Source organism: Furipterus horrens, unplaced genomic scaffold (genome assembly GCF_987537825.1).
Source record: "Furipterus horrens unplaced genomic scaffold, mFurHor1.1.pri manual_scaffold_11, whole genome shotgun sequence".
NCBI classification, from domain to species: domain Eukaryota; kingdom Metazoa; phylum Chordata; class Mammalia; order Chiroptera; family Furipteridae; genus Furipterus; species Furipterus horrens.
This window is the reverse complement of record NW_028327181.1, coordinates 3,751,472-3,770,288: the sequence shown is the minus strand read 5'-3', so window position 1 is coordinate 3,770,288 and position 18,817 is coordinate 3,751,472. Positions and strand designations below refer to the sequence as shown.

Sequence of the window (18,817 nt, the reverse complement as noted above, 5' to 3'; positions counted from 1 at the left end):
ACGTGCCCCAGCCTGGCCACGGGCAGTTTATGAACACAGAGTTCATGGTCCAGGAGCAACAAAGCCCGATCATGTGACATGATGCTGGGCCGCAGTTAGAGTGGGAGAAGTACAGATTCAGACTCGCACGCAATGGTTTGGTGGGTCCCACAAAAGCTGGATGTAGGGTGACCACACGACCCAGCACGCTTTCCCCTAAGGATGTATTTTAACAAGTGAAAGCCGCGACTCTGATACCAATACACTCGTGTTCACAGCAGCATTATTCACAGTAACCAAAAGGTGGCCGCAGCCCTAGAGCCCATCAATGGATGATGGATGAACAGAACGTGGTCCATCCACACCCTGAATCATGCAGCTGTAAGAGGGGATGGAGTTCTGCCATGCGCTACCCCATGGAGGAACCTTGAGGGCCTGCTGAGGGAAACAAGTCAGGCCATAAAGGACAGATGCTGCATGACCTCACTTACACGCGGTACCGAGAGAAGGCACATTCGGAGGCAGAAAGTGGAATGGAGTCACCAGAGGCGGGTGGAGAGGGGAACAGGGAGTCATTGTTTAAGGGGGACAGAGTTTCTGTTTGAGGTGACAAAAAAGTCCCGAAGAAGTGGTGATGGCTATGCAACACTGTGACTGTAACTCATGCCACCGAATCGTACACCTAAACACGGTAAATTCTGTGTTATGTACATTTTACCAGAATTAAGAAGATAATAGTAGAACTATGGTGGAAACCATTTTTTTCAACTATCAAAAAGGCAAAGACAACAAATGAAATAATAACACTATTCTGGTGAGGCTCCAGGGAGGATGAATTGGGACCATCCTTACAGAGGGAAATCCACCAAAATTTAGCAAAATCCCAAATGCACACACTTTTCACTTAGCAATTCTGCACCTGAGTATGCATCCTACAGACAACCTCACACATGTAAAAAATAATGTACGTACAAGATGCCCTGGCCAGTGTGTCTCAGCTGGTTGGGTGTCATCCTGCAAACTGAAAGGTCACCAGTTCAATTCCTGGTCAGGGCACATGCCTGGGTTGTGGGTTTGGTCCCTGGATGGGGCGCATACAAGAGTCAACCAACTGGCGTTTCTCTCCCTCTCTTCCTCTCTCCTTTCCCCTTGCTCTAAAAATAAATAAATATAATCTTTTAAAAAAATGGCGTGAGTACAAGATTATTTTCAGAGTTTGGTTTGGAAGGACCATCCATAGGGGACTGGAGAAAGAAAATGAGGTACACAAGTCCCAGGAAAAAAACATGCATTTATTTTAAGAGAGATTAACTCTACACATTCTAATATGAATTAGCTCCAAGACACACTGTTACCTGGAAAACAAACAAAACATTAGTATGCTGCCGTTGGCCTGGAGGAAGGCCATATATGTGCACAAAACTGCATATGCATGGCATATTTCTGGGAAGGTACATGAGAAAACGGTAACACTGGCCTCAAAGGAAAACTACTGGTTTGCAGAAGTGGGGAATCTAGGTGGGGGGGAGGGGGACGACTTACTTTTCACTGTATTTACCTTTACTTTAAAAGTAAAACTTCGCCCTGGCTGGTGTGGCTCAGTGGATTGAGCATTAATCAGCCCGTGAACTGAAAGGTCACTGGTTCAATTCCCGGTCTGGGCACACGCCTGGGTTGCAGGCTGGGTCTTGTGCAAGGCAACCGATTGATGTGTCTCTTGCACACTGATGTTTCTCTCCCTGGCTTTCTCCCTCCCTTCCCCTCTCCCTAAAAGTAAATAAATTAAATCCTAATAAAAAAAAAAAAAAAGTGAAAATTCAGAAATGAATTTTTTTAAAGAAGGAAGAAAACTGTAGCCATGATAGGGCTTAGGATGCCAAGGCCAAGGGAAGAGGAGGGCAGGGAGCAGTCGGTCCGCCTCCCGTTCCTCTACCAGACCCAGCTGCATCGGAGAAAGAAGCCGTTAGCCACGTCCCTGTCCTGGCTTCCCTGCCAGGGAGAGAACATGACCCAAGGTCAATGTTCTCTGTGACCCCAGCTGCTGTCACTTTGGATATCCCCTTTATGGTCCTTGTGTCCCAGGAGGGGAGAAGCAGGGCCCCTGAAGTTCTCCTGCTTGGATTCGCCGTAGACAAGTGACTCAGATTCTCTCCGCCTCAGTGTTCTTATCTATGAAATGGGCACTCACCCAATACTCATAAGGATCATTAAATGAACTATGCACTCAGCATCCTGCCTGGTACATGATTAAGTGCTCAGAAAGCTATTCTTGCCAAAAATACCTATTAAATGCCCACTACCTGCCAGGCTGTGTTCGAGAACGTTCCTGCGAGGTTCTGAGGTCCGAGCCGGCCAGCCTGCTCTTGGGCGGCTTCCAGGGCCCTCGCGGCACGGGCCTGCCTGCCCGAAAAGGGCAGCGGCTTCAGGGGCCCGTCCTCCCTCCCAGAGCCACTGACCGGGCTGCGGAATTCCTGAAAAGAAAAGGAGCCGGGCAGCGCCTCAGGAAGTCAATGCAGGGCTTTTTCCTGCCAACAGAAAAACAACTGCTTATCGATCTCCGCTCCGGGCCAAGGACACCAAGCCACCCGCCCCAGCAGCGCTGCTTTTAATCAGTCTCCTTGGCACGCTGGCGTCTGGCCTGGCCTCGGCTCCGGGTCTGCAGGGAGGACGAGAGGAGATGCATCCTGGCTGTGCTGTGGGGGCAGGTGCGTCCTGGCCGCAGGGAAGGGAGCTCAGACCTCAGTGCCCAAGGGCCACCTGGAGGCCGCTGGTCAGCAGCGAGGCCTGGCAGGCAAGGGCTTGGCCATCCAGCCTGACCCAAGCCAGTGGTCTGACCTGCTGCGGGGTCACAGGCCCTATAAAGGTCACAGGCCCTGTAAGGATCTGATCAACTCCCCCCAAGAGAAGAAAGTTGTACGGAAAGACCAGGGTCTGCATGAAGAGTAGCAGCAGTTGGCGCCCAGCTGAGCCCTCACCATGCCCCAAGCGAGGCTCACTGCCCTGCCAGGGACCTTTAACCCTCACGGTCCCCCGCGGGGGCGGGGCTGCTGAGCAGCAGGTTTCAGGGTCCAGGAGCAAGCGGACCTTTCCGCAAAGATGCTGGGGCTGGACCAGACGCCAAGAGCCCTCGCCCCTGAGCAGATGGACCCGGGCTCCGGGCCAGGATGAAGGGAGCGCTCCTTCCTCTGCTGGAAGCCAAGTGGCGCAGGCCTGCAGGAAACACATTCCCACTTCCTGGGGCCGTTTCCAACCTGCGCCTGCTCACCAAGTACAGAGGCCACCGCAGGAGCCCCAGCGCAGCGAGGCAACAAAGGGGCCCAAAATAGCTGCAAGGACCCTGCCAAGGCCGGGGGCGATGGCCTCCCTGGGGTCACAGGCATGGCCAGCCGCATCCACTCTCACGTGGGGAAACTGAGGCCCAGGGAGGCCCTAAAGGAGTCACTCACCAACATGTTCTTGCAGCAAGTAATTATTGAGGACCTACTATGTGCTGGATAAACAAAACAGACATGCTTTCTTGCTTTCTTTTTTTAAGATTTTATTCACTTATTTTTAGAGAGAGGGGAAGGGAGGGAAAGAAACATCAATGTGTGGTTGCAGGCCCCCAACTGGGTACCTAGCCCACAACCCAGGCATGTACCCTGACTGGGAATCGAACCGGCGACCCTTTGGTTCACCAGACGGCACTCAATCCACTGAGCCACACCAGCCAGGGCCAGACATGCTTCCTTAAAAGTAGGCACACAAGTGACTCTATAAGCATATGCTGGAGGGGAAAACCAGAAGACTAAAGAGGACACAGGGACCACTTCAGGTCTGAATGGGAGGATGCGGTCGAGGAGGGTGTCCTGTGGGGAAATTATATCATATTTAGCCCCAGAACCTCCAAGGTGAGTAGGTGCTGAGGGGCAGGAATGTGGTCCAGGGCAGGACGTAGCTTCTGAGAAGGGCCTGTGGCAAGTGGAGGGGACAGAACGAAGGCCCCTGGGGCCAGGCGTGAGCGAGGTGTGGCCGGAGGGGGGTGCAGAGCACAGGAGCTCTGTAGGAGGTTCCAGGGCAAAGCCTTGGGGACCCCACTCGGCGTCCGCTACGGGCTGAATGCTGCCCCCCGAAAGAGAAATGTTACAGTCCTAACCCCAGGACAAGAGAAAGCGGCCGGCTTGGGGGGAAGGTCTTTACAGAGCTAATCAGTTTGGAAGGTCATTAGAGCGGTCCTAACCCAATGTGACTGGTGTCCTTAAAAAAAGGAAAAACTTGGACACAGAGACCCCCACGCAGGGAGAAGCCACGAGAACGTGACCGCAGAGACCGGGGCGCTGCGCCTGCCAGCCAAGGCACCAGAAGCCAGGAGAGAGACGAGGAACAGATTCTCCCTCGTGGCCTCGGAAGGAACCAGTCCTGCCAGCACCTTGATGCCGATGTCTGGCTGCCAGGACCGACAGCCGACCCGTTCCTCGTGTTTGAGCCACCGGGTCGCGGCACCTTGTCACGGCGGCCCCAGCACACTAACGCAGCTCCCCGCCCTGCCCAGGAGACGGCAGCCTCAGAGCGCGCCATTCACAAGCGCTCCCAGAGCGGGGAGCCGGGGCCGGGGAGCGGAGGTTCGACACCAGCTGGAATACTCCAAATTCAGTGCCTGGCCCAACCAAGCAGTCTTATCCGATTCAGTGACACCCAGTCTTACAACTGTCTGTCCTTGGCCGCGCTGCAGTTTGGAGGCACTGACACGGACCGCCTCCCCGGACACAAAGGCCCGCCCTTGCCAGATGGCAGGAAGCATGGTGCTGGCGTTCGAGTGCGCAGACCACATCCCCACCGCAGTCCTACAGCAGAGAGATGGCAGACGGGGCCTCTCAGATGACAGCTGGCCGCTGAGGCATTTTGCTTGGCCTCCACTGTGTTTAAAACTATTCTGCCCTGGCCAGCTAGCTCCGTTAGTGAGAGCGCCATCCTGATGTGCCAAGGTTGTGGGATCGATTCCACGTCAGGGTACGTACAATAAACCGCCAACGAATGCACAGATAAGAGAAACAACAAAGCCATGTTCTGCTCGCTCTCCCTTTCTCTCTCTCTAAAAATTGATAAATTTCAAAAAAAAAATTTTTTTTTAACTATTTGAATAAGATGCCAACATTTCAGAGCTGGAAGATTTCAGATAAAAAACAAAATTTCGGGGTCTGTTGAAGAACTAGAGGCCCCGTTAGCCCCGGGCCCTTACTGTCCCCTGGAACGGCTCGCTGCAGCTCTGGGCAGATGCCAGTCCCCGCCGCGTGCCCCTGCCTCCCCGAACGAGGGCAGGCTGCGCGCCGCATTCCCCGCCCTCCCCTTTTCCACACGTCATGACCTGTCCCACCCCCCCAGGCCCTGCTCTGAGACACACCAGGTATCGCAGGTCCCTGCTCCAACCATTCCACCTCCCCCATGAGAAAACGAAGGCCCAGGCTTAATCATTTGTCCAAAGTCACACATTGGTACCAGGCAGAGCTAAAACTGATCTGAATTCTTCAGAAAGGGACCAAACCTTCCTGGTGCAGTCTTCTGCATCCACACATTGTGTACGGAGTCAAGTCCAGGGTGAGCCGAAGTCTCCGATAAAGGAGAGCATACAGCCCAGTCTTCTGCCTTCCTGAGGCCACGACCCATGTGAGAGGGCAGAGTGCCAGGGCTCGGTAGGAAAAGGCACACAGGGTCCGGCATGGAGACGCGAACTTGACTTAACTTAGGAGAGCCGTGGCTTTGCCTGTCTTGCTTACCGCTGAACTCCAGGACCTAGAGCTTTCTAGAGTATTATTGGCACTCCGTAAATATTAGCTAGAGGTTGTTGTCTGTTTCCTGCATCCCAAAGTCGCTCAGAAAGTCAGCAGCTTTCTTTAACGGGCCTCGGCTCTGATAACAGCGGCCTGATTTATGTCTGGGAAGCCATCCTGCCGTGCGCAAGGTGACTCCATGGGCTGTCTGCACTAGCGGCTTCGGGGACTTCCACACGACTCAGGCCTGGTCAACTGGGCATCAACTGCTCTGGTCAAGTGATTGATCCAAGAGTAGCCACGTGACCCAAGTCAGTCTATCAGGTCTTATTTTAAGACTTTTGTAGAAGTATTAAGATCGAGCCTGGCTGGTGTGGCTCAGTGGATTGAGCACCAGCCTGCGAACTGAAAGGTCACCAGTTCAATTCCCAGTCCAGGCACATGCCTGCGTTGTGGGCGGGTCCCCAGCCGGGGACATGCAAGAGGCAACCAACTGATGTTTCTCTCGTGCATGGCTGTTTCTCTCCCTCTCTCTCCCTCCCTTTCCCTTTCTCTAAAAATATATAAATAAAATATTTTTTAAAAAGAAGAAAGAATGTCTCTCTCTGTGGAACTTAGAGCAGTGAGGATATTCTTCTAGAGTTATCAGGGGCTGAGGAGAACCCTGCCTTAGAATGAAGCTGACAGAGAGGAAAGAGAGGCAACAGATGGAGAAGTGAGATTGGAGACATTGTTTGGGCGCCTGGATCCAGCCATGCCTGAAGCCTATATACCCCAGGAATTTTAAACTATATTAATCAGTAAATTCCCATTTTTGCTTAAGTTTGTTTGCCATTGGTTTTCTGTCACTTACTACCAAGCACCCTCACAGGTGACACAGGGCGGACTGACAGAAAAGCTTCTTCACTAAGCTCCCTGACAGATGATCAGTCAGGTCCCTGTACCTTATGAACTGCCAGGCAGCCGTGCATCCCTGGCCACCCAGGCAGCCTTCACCTTGACAGTCAGGCAGAAACCGGAAGTTCCAAAGTCTGTCTGTCTGCCTCTCTCTCTCTCCTTTTAATCTTAAGACAAAAACAAATCAGAATGGGGAAGGCTCGAAGAACAGGGCAGACTAAAGGAAAGAAATTAACTAGCACTGTTTCCAATTTTTTATTTATTGATTTTAGGGGGGGAGAGAAAGAAAAAGAGAAACATCGATCTGTTGTTCCACTTATTTACTGCATTCATCGGTTGCTTCTTGTACGTGCCCTGACTAGGAATCGAACCTGTGACCCCGGCATTATTGGAACAACATTCTGATAAACGAAGCTCCCCAGCGAGGGCCCAACTCGCACTCTCACCACAAGAACCGCATCGCGGCGGCAGCAGCCGTGGCAGCAGCGGGTGCGGAACTGGTGACGGCCGGCCCTCTGCAGTGCTGGCTGAGCGCGCCAGGCGGCCCGGGGAGGGGAGGTGACCTCTCTGGGGTGGCTGAGCAGGTTCCGGGCCAGGCCAGGATGGGACCTGGTGTCCTGACCCCTGCAGGCTGCGCTCCCTGCTGCCCTGGATTCTTACGGAGCCAGAAGCTCGGTGGTCTTAGAAACTGCTAGGCAGCTCCTGCTCAGTCAGTGACGAAGCACCACGAAGAGGGGCCCCAATCACACAGCCAGGTATCTCACGACAGGTGTGCACCGGCGGTGGCCTTGAAGGCTGAGGGGGAGTGAATGCGGGGAAGGGGGGTGTTTGGAAAAGGGAGATAGGAACCATCATATTTCCTTCCTCTCCTTCCACTGAATCCCTCCCAACCTTTCACTGACTGGAAGGAAAAGGCAGAGAAGCAACTGGAATTGCAGTTTGTAAGGAAAAGAAAAAGACTTTGACTCTAACACTCTCCAGCTCAGCAAATCGGAGACAGAGGGGGCCAGCTCAGAACCCACACGAATCCACAGGCATCTTGGCCTTGCCCACCCATGGCCCTCCTCCCCCCTCTCCCCTGCCTTTGGGGGTGATGCTAAATCCAGCTCCCTTCCCAGCCTCCAGCACAGAGCAACCTCAGCCAGGGGCAGAGAGGAGCTGGGAGCAGCTCTGGGGGTCCAAGCCTGTCCCCGGCAACCTGGACCCAGAGGGTGGGAGAACTGGCTGCAATGAAACTAAATGAAATCTCTTTCCACTAGAGACACTGAAGGCAAAATCCAGAGAACCTTTAGGAAGGCGTAAGGGAGGCGCCCTCTCCCCCGCCCCCTGCCCCACAGCTCAAACCTCTGCTTCCCCACTTAAACTTCTCCTGCAGAGCCTAACCCACAAGACCCCCTCCCACCCACGTTCTACCTGTGTCCCTGCGACAGAGACCTTGGCCTCCCAGTGTCCCCACCTCCCACTTCCCTAGGGAACCACCCCTCTCTGCCCCCTAGTTGCAATTAACATTTCTCCCTCTCCCACCGCCATCGCTGGACTATTTACAGAAACCAACAGGATAAAAAGAAACAGCATAAAAATAGTTTCAGGATGGTGTGGGGGTGGGGGCACCAGACTCTTGGGATTTTCTTTCTCTCCTTTACAAAAGGGAAAAATGCTAGAATGCTTTGTCTTTTCCAAAGCACTCCCCAGCGGTTCACAGAGCACTCGCCTGGGAGCTCCTTGGGGACACGGACCTAGTCCCCAGCATTCCTCAGTTCCCAGGGCAGAGCTTGTCACCAGCCCCCAAAAGTATGGGTTCAGGGGAAGCTCACCAGGATTCCAGAGCCAGTGCCCTGCTCTGCCCCCCTTTCCATCACCACCTGGGCCTCCTTCCAGCCTTCCCAAAACAGGAGCCAGTCCACAATGCAAAACTGACTTTTCTCTATGCTTAAAATGTTTCGTAATTGAAAAAAAAAAAAAAAATCAGTGGCAATACTACAAACACAGCTGAAACCGAAAACATTGGCTGAAATCATTCCTTCCCCATTTTGGTCACTAACATCACCAAGCAGAGAATGCCAGAGCCAGGGGGCGGGTCTTCCCTGCCAAGTCTCCCCGCATTCGCCTGCTTTTAAATATGCCTCCCCCCTCTCACCCCCCCACACCCGCCATGCAGACCTGTTTTGTTGAGGGAGGGATCCAATCAGGGAAGAAGGAAAAATACTCATTCAAACGCTTATTTTTCAGAGAGCAAAACCATTCAGAAATTATTTCCACACACAACCCCTTGGAGGTGGTGGAATCCGGTCCCTGAGAAAACGGGCCTCCTTCGCCAGCAGGAGGCCAGGGGACACTCAAGAGCCTGTCAGGAAGCCATTCAGACCTAAGGGGCCCTGGGCCTTGACCTTCTCATCCGTAAAATGGAGCCCCCACGGCCCATCTTCTATATGAACATGTCCAGCCCACAGCGCGGCGCCCAGCCCAGGTTCTGAGACCCCACCTGTCCCACGGGTAGGGCTCAGGGGCTGGTCTCTCCGGGCTTCCTGCCAGCCCAGCTTTCGGGGTGCTCAGCTGGGTGAGTGGGCATCAGCAGCGACTGAGGGGACCGACTGCACACCTGGCCGCCAGGTGGGCACGTTCTACCTAGAGAAACTGACTTACCGGGAAAAAGTGTCAGAAAATACACACCAGTGAAATCACCCGGGGACCTACAATGAACAAATCACGGTGACTGAAAAGAATGGACCTGATGAAATCAAAACTCCCCGAAAATGACACCTGTGGAATACCTGGGCATCGCCCCCGGGGCGACGGGCTTAGAGGGGAGCGAGGGACCCTGGGGAGGAGCAGGTGGGGGTGAAGTTAAGGCAGCCCTGCAAACCTCGCTCCAGGAAGCTGGTCTCCCACTGATTTCAGAAAATCTTTCTTCCATCACCCGCTCCCTGCAAACTGAGGGACAAAATAATGGCCTGCCCCGGCCGGGGAGCTCTGTTGGTTAGAGCATCATTCTGATACGCCAAGGTGGTGGGTTTGATCCCCGGTCAGGGCACATGCAGGAATCAACCAATGAATGCATAAATACACGGAACAACAAATCAATATTTCTCTCTCTCCCTCTCTCAAATCAATAAATTAAAAAAAATAATTTTTATGTTTTAAGAGATTTTACTTATTTATTTTTAGAGAGAGGGGAAGGAAGGGAGAGAGGGACAGAAACATTCAGGTGTGGTTGCCTCTCGCACACGGGGACCCGGCCCGCGACCCAGGCATGTGCCCTGACTGGGAATCGAACTGGCGACCATTTAGTTCACAGGCCGGCGCTCAACCCACTGAGCCACACCAGCCAGGGCTAAAAAAAATTTTTTAAACTAATGTTTAAAATAGCGTCTTATGCCCAATGATTTATTAATTGGGGGGCTGTGGAAGCAAAGGAATAAAGTGGCCTTAAGAAGCCTTTATAGTGGAAACAAACCGCGTGTCCATTGACAGATGAACAGATAAACGAAACATGGTCTACCCACACAGAGACGCCAGACACAAAAGGCCCCACACCCCGAGCGGGTCAGCAGGGGAGCCAGCTAGGCCTGCCAGAAGAAAAGTCCATTCCATACGGCACCACCACAGAAGTGCGGGCAGAGTGCAGCCAGGCCTCTCCCCTACCCTGGTCCAGAGAGAGGAGCTAGGAGGGAAGCAAACCATCTGTGAAAAATAGCAATACGAGGCCCTCTGACCCGAAGGAAAATCTCAAATAGCATGTGCCCCAAAGCTCCGGGATCGGGAAAGGAAATGGGAACCATATGCTGCCCACAGCCACAAGGAGGGGGCATGCCTGGGAGGCAGTCCCCAGTGACTCTGGACAAGTTACTGCGCTTCTCTGAGCCCTTCCATCCGATGGGTTCATGGTGGAATAAGGGTGACTCTGTGCTCTGTGATAAAATCTGAGCCCAGCCCTGACCGGTGTGCCTCAGTTGGCTGGGCATCATCCCACAAAGTGTAAGGTTGCTGGTTCAATTCCCGGTCCGGGCATATGCCTAGGTTGTGGGTTTAGTCCCTAGTTGGGGTGTGTGCGAGAGGCAACCAGTTGATGTTTCTCTCTCACATCGATTTTTCTCTCCCTCTTTCTCCCTCCCTTCCCCTCTCTCCAAAAACAAAGACATAAACAAAATCTCAGTTCAAATGCCTTGAAAATAGGCTTGGCCTATCCCACCTGGCCCATCCCTTCCTCCTGGGAGAGGGGCCTCCCCACCCATCAGCCCATCTTGGATCTAGACTAAAGTTCTAAACTAGACCGCAGGAAGTTTCCCCTGCCAGGTCATTCCATCCTGTCTCCCTCCCCTCCTCCTCACATCCAAACTCCACTTTTTAGCCCATTCTTCAAGGCTCAGCACAAATAACACCTCCTTCCAGGAGCCTCCTGGACTGACAGCGGGCAGAAGGGATTTCTCTGGAAGCCTCATGCCCTCCGCTCCCCTTCATTCCCACAGCTCTTATTCCTCCTGGTAGTTCCCAGCAGGGCCGCTCCTGGCATGTAGGGCAGGGCAAGCCTTAACCATGTCTGCCAAAGATCTGGCCTGCTTGCAGGACATCTGGTATCCCTGGCTCCTGCCCACCCAAAGCCAGGAGGGCGCAGCATCATTTTGACAACCAGAAGTCGCCCCCACACTTCTCCCAACACTCACCAGGAAGGTGGGGCCGCCCCTGATGAGAGCTACTGCAGAGTTATTAGCAAATATATTTGGCTCCCCGACCATTAACAACCTGGGAGCAAAGACAAGCCTAAGTCGACCAGCATCACACCGTGTCTGCTTGGATCTGTGTCCTCCTGGTTTAGTACACAAATCTGAGCTCCTCAAAAGGCTGGGCATGGCTTTGCAAGGGTCCCTGCTCTAGAACAGGTGGTAAAAAGCAAAGGCTCTAGGACCTGACACACCTGAGTTGGCTGTGTGACCCTGGGCAAGTGATTCAACCTCTCTGAGCCCATCCATAAAGGGAACTCACTCCTAGCAACACTGCAGGATTATCTCAAGCCTCAATCTCCTCATCTCTAAAATGGGGACAAAAATCACAGCCTCCTAGGACATCTTTAGGCACTAAATGAGATCATGCCTGCAACACATAGCCGGGTACTTAGGAGCTTCTCAAACGGTGGCTGCTTTTTATCTTTAAATGCATCGCACGCGCGCACCACAATGCTGCTGCTGGCCACCTAGGAAGGGTGCATGAGCAGCAGCCTAAGTGGAGGGTCCAGGCTCCCCAGGGAGGTGCATTTGCACAGCACATACACTGTTCATATTCTTCAACTGCATGTTTTTGTGGGGTGGCATGGGAGGAGGGGTCTAACTCCCCCAGAACCCTCCTCTTCCTGTGGCTCCTGCCTGCCCCCAGGAACAAGGTGACGGTGGGAACAAAGCGTTGCCCTCTTCTCTGCCCGCTGGGGGCAGAGCCAGGAGAGGGGCGTAATGAATGACTCCACAGCTCTGGGGCACGTGGAGTTGCCATCCCGAGGGCTGAGGGGACTAGGGGACTCAGGAAGGCAAAAGTTGCCTCTGAGGAGGTGGGCCCCGCATGCCGCACCCCGAGGCCAGCACGCCCCTCTCTTGCTGAGGGTACTGAGCTTCCGGCCCCCTCCCCCAGCGGCAGCCCCTGCCCCAAGCTTCTGTGGGGGGGTTGGGGGAAACGGAGGGGCTGAGGGGCACCCTCTCCTGCACCAGTGAGAGCAGCCATGCCGGCGGGCAGAGCAGTGAAAACACCCTACTTCCCAAACTGGGCAGTGCAGGGGGCGGGGAGCCAGGAAAAGCGCCAGGCTGGAGCGGGCGGCATCCCAGGCACCAAGACCCAAAGCCGGGCGGGGCTGGGCCCGGCAGCCCCGCGTCCCCGGGGGTCAGGCAGAGGGGGCCGGTGAAGGCACCTCTCCGCATGCCCAGCGAGCCCGCTGCGGCCCCGGGGTGAATTTAGGTCAAGAGGACCGAGCCCGCGAGGTTCTGGTCGAGAGACCTGGGCGGGTGGCGGCGGGGGCAAAGGGTCGCCCTAGGAAAGGCAAGGGTCCCGGGCCCGGCAGCGGCTGGCCTAGGGTCCGCCTCGTGTCCAGCCTCCCAGGGCCTGCGTTTGCCCCCAAGACGAGCGGGGTGCGGGGTGGGGTGCTCCAAGTCCGTGGGCCCTCTCCTCCCCCGCGCGCTCCAGCTCCCCCCACCTGTCACACGCGAGGGGGGGGGCCTAGGCCACCTCCAAGATCCTCGGCAGACCCGGCCCCCCGTGACCTCGGTTCCAAACTCCGGGACCGCCCGTGCCACCCCTGGCCGGGCGCGGTCCCGCCGAGAGGCCACCCCCAGGCCCCAACGCGCAGAGGATGCGGAGGATGGGTCGCCAGGGACCTCGCCCCCACGTGGCTGGGCGTGGGGCGGCGCACGTGGGGTCCCCTCGGTGGAGGGAGCTCAGGACCAGCCTCAGGGCTTTGTCTGCAATCCCGGCAGTGGCTTCCCCCGCCCCGAGAGGCGGCGGGCTCCGGGGCTGCGGCGGCTGCGTCCCCCGCCCGCGCCCCGGCTCCCGCCAGCTCACCTGGGCTCCGCGCCGCCGCCTCCCGCGCTCTGAGCCCCCCGGCTCGGCTCCGCTCCGCTCGGGTCGGCCCCGGCGGGCGCTCGGGGGGCGGGGGCGGGAGGTGCCGCCCGGGTCCCCGCTCGGGCGCGACGCCGCCGCGGGCTGCGCGGGGATTGGCCGCGGCCGCTGAAACCCGGGCGCAGAGCCGGCCCCGCCCGCGTCCGCCGCGCGCCTCTCGGCGCGTCCCCGCCGCTTGGCCCGGCGCCGGGGCGGGCGTGGAGGCGGGAGCCCGCGGAGACGAAAGTAGCGGCGAGGCGAAGAGAAAGGAGAAGAAAGGGGCGGAGGCGGCGGGGGCTGCAGAGGGGGTGCGGCCGGGCCAGGAGCGCGTGGAAGGAGGCCGCGGACCCGCGAGGAGCGGGGAGACCCGCGGGGGGCACGAGCGCGGGCGGCCGCGCTGCAACTTTGCCCCCTCCCGCCGCGCGCACCTGCCCCGGTTCTCCCCGCGGCGGCCGCGGCACCCTCGGCAGGTCGGTCTGGCTTTGTTTAGCCGAGCGGGGAAGTGCAGGGCGGCGGCTGGGGCCCGGGAAGTTCCCCGCGGCTGCGGGAAACCCATTCGGGGGGAACCCCCTTCCGCACCCGCCTCGCACCTGGTCACCGCTCAGGGCCAGCCCTGAGTGCCGGGGGACCGTGGGCCTTCTCCACCCCCCTTCCACCTGGACGTACCAAACTAAAGGAAGCCCAGTGAGGTCTGGCTTTTCCCCAAAACTATTTAGATGCTTTGTGTGGGAAACATCCTCTTACCAAACACGCTGCCCCTCTCAGCGACTACTTTGCTGGAGACTTTGTGTTTCTTGTCCCAGCGGGACGTCAGCACTGGGAGAAGCCCTTAAAGGCCACAGGCCTGCCCGCCTTGAACCAAGAGGTGCCGGGTGGCTCACTGGCTCGGCCAAGCAGCCACAAGGGAAATCAAGGGTTGAGAAGGAAATCAAGGGACAAATGAATGAAAGGCTCCAAGTCCTCTTGTCAACTGAGTAGGTTTCCAGTCGCTCCTGTTCAGCTGCTCCAGGGTTTCCAGGCCGAGGGCGGCTCTCAGACAACCCAGAACGCCCTCCGGGTGTTCTTCAGCGCAGGCGCATCTGCTGGGAACAGGACGCACCTGGGGACAGGACACACCTGGGGACAGCCCTCCTGAATGATCATCACGGCGACAGATCGGTTGTCAAGTTTTATGCCTTTTACTTATAAGGGGATTTGAAGCAAATGGTAAAATGTTAACTGTCCGTTCTGAATGGGGGATGCATAGTTCTGTATTTTTCTATTTTCTTCCCCCCAAATATGTATTGGGGTTGATAGGGAATGTTCTGAACTCGTCTGATTTTGTGATGGGCGTTGCTAAGCTTTTTCTGCAAAGGGTCAAATATTTTAGGCTTTGCAGACCATATGGTGTTTGTTGGCAACAACCCGGCAGCCACAGATAAAAGTAAATGAGCGGGCATGGCCATTGTCCAATAAAACTTTATTTACAACACTGAAAGTTGGACTGGACATCAGTTTCAGGCCACAGAATGTTCTCGTGTTGATTTTTCTGCAGCCAGTTAAGAGGCATAAGCCATTCTGAGCCAACGGGCCATATACAAACAGGTGGCGCCAGATCTGGCCCCTGGACAAGAGTTTGACAACCGCTGCTTTGCTTAAGAAGCCCACGCAGATATTGGCTGATGCCTTTACCTCTTATGTGTTAAAACACACAATTCTCTTATGTTTACATCATGTTACCAAGTTGCCTGTGTTTCACTAAAACACTAGCTAACAGGCAGAAACTTAGGTCCACGTACAGCTGTGGAGTTAGAAGCCAATTACGTGAAAAAGGAAAGAGACAGCCCGTTCGCATGTAGACTCTAGCCCCACGTCCATTTCTTTCTGGGAGAATTTCCTGAAATGCTGTGACCCAGGCGTCCTTATTTTCTCTCCTCTCTCACCTCCTATAGCAAGGATGGTAATACCGTTGATCTGATGCGTAGCCACCCTGCCTTCGCTATTCTGTTCACGCGTGTGCTCTGACCTGCCAGCCGAGCTATGTATTCCTGGATCATACAGGTATGATGGCTGATTCACTTGTTTTCCCTCCAGCTTTGGGGTTGGAAGCAGTGACTGTGGGGTCAGACAGACCTCGTTCACGTCCCAGCTTTGATAGTCATTGGCTCTGTGGCCTTGGACAAGTGACTTTGGTTTCATCAGCTGTCAAATGGGGATAAGAAACCTAGTTCACAGGCTGGTCTTGGGGTTTGAATACAATTGTGTGTGTAAAGATAATAATAGCTCAGTGCCTGGCATGTGAGCACGCGAAGGTGTTAACTATTACTATACTTGGCACAGAGCTAAAAGCCCCAACAACAGTGTGCCTTTCTTATTAAAGTGAATCAGGACAAAGCGGAGAACATTTCATTGACATCCAGCCCTTCTTGTGATAGAAATCCTCCCACTCAAACCATTTTCTTCTCAGCGATATGAAAAATAAGAATCGGTTTTGCTTTTTGAGTTTCCTCCTCCTAAGAGCACCATAAAAACCTATTTCTAGGCAAACAGATCTTGTTGTCGTGACAACACAGACTGCCAAGGAAATAAGTCAACAAAGCATCTGAATCTTCTTAAGAAAACTTGGGCAGCCCTGGCCAGGTCGCTCAGTTGGTTAGAGCATCATCCCAATACTCCAAGGTTGTGGGTTTGATCCCCAGTCAGGGCACATACAAGAATCAACCAATAAAAGCAGAAGTAAGTGGGACAACAAATTGATCTCTCTCTCCCTCTCTCTCAAAACCAATAAATAAAATTAAAACAGAAGAGCCTGGATAGTACAGAGGAGGGATTGAAAAGACTTTAAAATGATCTCACCCATCAGGACAGCAGCCTAAGCCCCACCACGGCTTTAGATCCTCCTTCCTGAACTGTTCTGTATTCTATGCACATTGTTCCCTGGAAGCTTCCGCCTCCCATCCCTTGACCTTCCGGGTAGACACATCAGGTTAATCACCATTATTCACTGAATTCTTTCCCAGCCAACAGGACAATAGAAAAATGCTGGCAAGAAAAAACAAAAGACCCTGAGAAGTTTGCATTCAACAGGCAGTGGGGTTAATAATAGGTGTGTCCCAAACATAAACACCAGTAATAAAAGGGGAAGTCAGTGGGACAGAGAAGTTCTTCATCTGTCTTAGATGCACTACGAGAAAGAACAAACTCAGTGTGACCGCCCCAAGCCTCAGGACAAAATTTAAGACACTGAACAAGTAGAAATGTTCGAGATCTACAGACGAACACAAAGGTGATGAAGGAGCTGAGAGGGGGGAGCCTGTCACACAGGGACCGAGACCTGGCTGACTCTCCACCCATTCTACTGCAGAGGGGGCTGGGGCAGGCCAGACCTCGGGGGCCTGTAAGACGGTACTTGGCTTAGCATTACAGATGGTGCCTAGCACAGCGGCTGGCCGGTACTGGGCACTAGATACGTGAACACTAGTATTACCACTGGTCAGCCCTGGCTGGTTTGGCTCAGTGGATTGAGCGTCGGCCTGCGAGCTAAGTGTCGCTGGTTCGATCTTCCAGTCAGAGCACATCAGAGAAGGAAAACTCTGACTCCAAAAAACCTCCGCTGCCTTGCGGCATACCTCTTCAGGGGAAAGGCTAAGGGAGTAAACCCCGACAGAAAATCCGGAGCCGGAGTCCCTAAGGCGGTTTGACGTTGTAGTCAACACCGGCAACTCCTGCGGCGCACCTGAAGCCAAGCTGTATTGACTCCGTCTTTCCCTTGGACCCTTCAGCTGCGAAGAGAGGGGGGGTCTGCTGCATGGGCAACAGCAGACCCTCCATATCACCCTGCCCAGGCTCTGTAGCTTCAGCTTCACTGGAGAGGACACTCCAGCGTCATCGCAAGATGTCGATTCAACACGGGAGGAGACAGATACTGTGTCACTCCCGAGTCGGACTGCACAGCCATTCTCGGCGGTGCAGATAGACTCTTAAGAAGCTACACCATCGTCTCTCGAGACGGACGGTTGCCGACGAATATTACCACTGGTGTTCAACACACTGAAAAAGATTCTTCACAAAATCCGTGCAGTACTTTTCAAAACTTGGGGATGGGGCGCTCCAGGGTACTATACCCACTGGGTGGGACTCCCAGCTCTGAAACCCACTAGCTGTGTGAGTTCCGGCCAGTTAAGCAATTTAACTTTCTCCTGCCTCGGTCTCCACCTTCTACATCTGCTTAATGGGATTAATGCGATTGCTTCCCTTTTAGGATTATAGTGAAGGCTGAATGCTCTGTAAGTGTTAAGGTATTTGTTCCCACCTGCCCCGGGGCTGGAACACTCAACTCCAAACCTGCCGGGCAGAATTCCCACCATGCCAAGCCCCTGGCTCTGGCCACGCCTTCCTTCTCCTGCCCTTTGAGGATACACCCTAAGACGCTGTTAGAGCCCTGAATGCCCACAGGCTGTTTCCCTGTAAGGCCCTCCTCACCAAACCCTTTCCCTGTTGAGCCAAATCATCAGCTTTTATCCTCCTCACTGACCAGTCTCCTTCCCCTCCCAGCAAAGGCTCCACCAGCAGAAAGCCAATTAGCTGTGACCCAGACAGTTCTGACTTCAGGGATCACCGATGTTTCCAACTTTGCATTTAACCAACGACGCCTCCCTGGAGGAGGGGACCCCAGGCAACACATCTAAGTCACACAGGGCAGGGAGCCGTGGCCTCTATTAGCCTTGGATGCAGTCCGGTCAGATGCACGTGCAAGCAGAGGGCAGGGTCGGTGGGCCGGCTTCACGGGCCACGAGCTGGGCACGTGCACAGGGCTCTGCACGGAAGGGCCCCCGTCTGGCTTAAGGCCCCGTGTTTTCCCTTTGCACTGGCCCCCAAGTTATGGAGCCAGTCTTGGTCAAGTTTGATGACGTCTGGTTTTTAATGCAGAGCAACCTGGGCCCATCCCTTGAACCTTCTTACACGGAGACGGTGATTAGAATCACTTCTTAGATTGGGAGGATCTTAGCTTAAATATGTTGACCAAAAAAGGCGTCAGATGAAAGAATACATTGGGAAGAATAAACAGAAACATGAAGTGGGGGGGTGCTGGGAGAAGGGGAGCAAAGGAGAAAAAATTGGAACTATTGTAACAATATATTCAATAAAATATACTGGGAAAAAAAAAAGAAACATGAAGTTATGGTAACTTCCTGGGAGGGAGAATCTTTTACTATACAGCCTTTAAGAAGGCGTAATTTTGGCTCTGACCAGTGTGGCTTTGGGAGTTGGGTGTCGTCCCACAAAGTGGAAAGTCGCCAGTTCAATTCCCGGTCAGGGCACATGCCTGGGTGTGGGCTGAGTCCCTGGTCTCTACACTGTTTAAATTTCTTGTTTCCAGAGCAGCTGTCTTTGGTCAGCAAACACACTCATGAGTGGGGGTTGTTTTACACCACTTCAAAGAGCTTTGGAGATAAATTACTTCCCATCGGGTTTAAATTTAACAGAGAAAGAGCCAATAATAAGAGCAGCACAATTTGGTTGGTGTCTTGTTGCCGCTTTGGACTTGAAACCCAGGGATTTTTCTGGGAACACTCAAGGATAACAAGTTCATGTGCAGACACAGCAATACCGCTCCTGTTTAACTGCAGGGGCACACTGTG

At 54.3% G+C, this 18,817-nt stretch overlaps 1 protein-coding gene across 1 annotated transcript in view; it reads right to left on the bottom strand.

The window, feature by feature from the left end:
• The window catches only part of CAMKK2 (calcium/calmodulin dependent protein kinase kinase 2), a 40,020-nt gene extending 26,744 nt beyond the window's left edge, over positions 1 to 13,276 (bottom strand). Inside the window, exon 1 of the mRNA XM_090290824.1 lies at positions 13,161 to 13,276. The gene's annotated coding sequence lies outside the window, so the exon portion shown is untranslated. The remainder of the gene's footprint in view (positions 1 to 13,160) is intronic.
• Between the last annotated feature and the right edge of the window lie 5,541 nt (positions 13,277 to 18,817).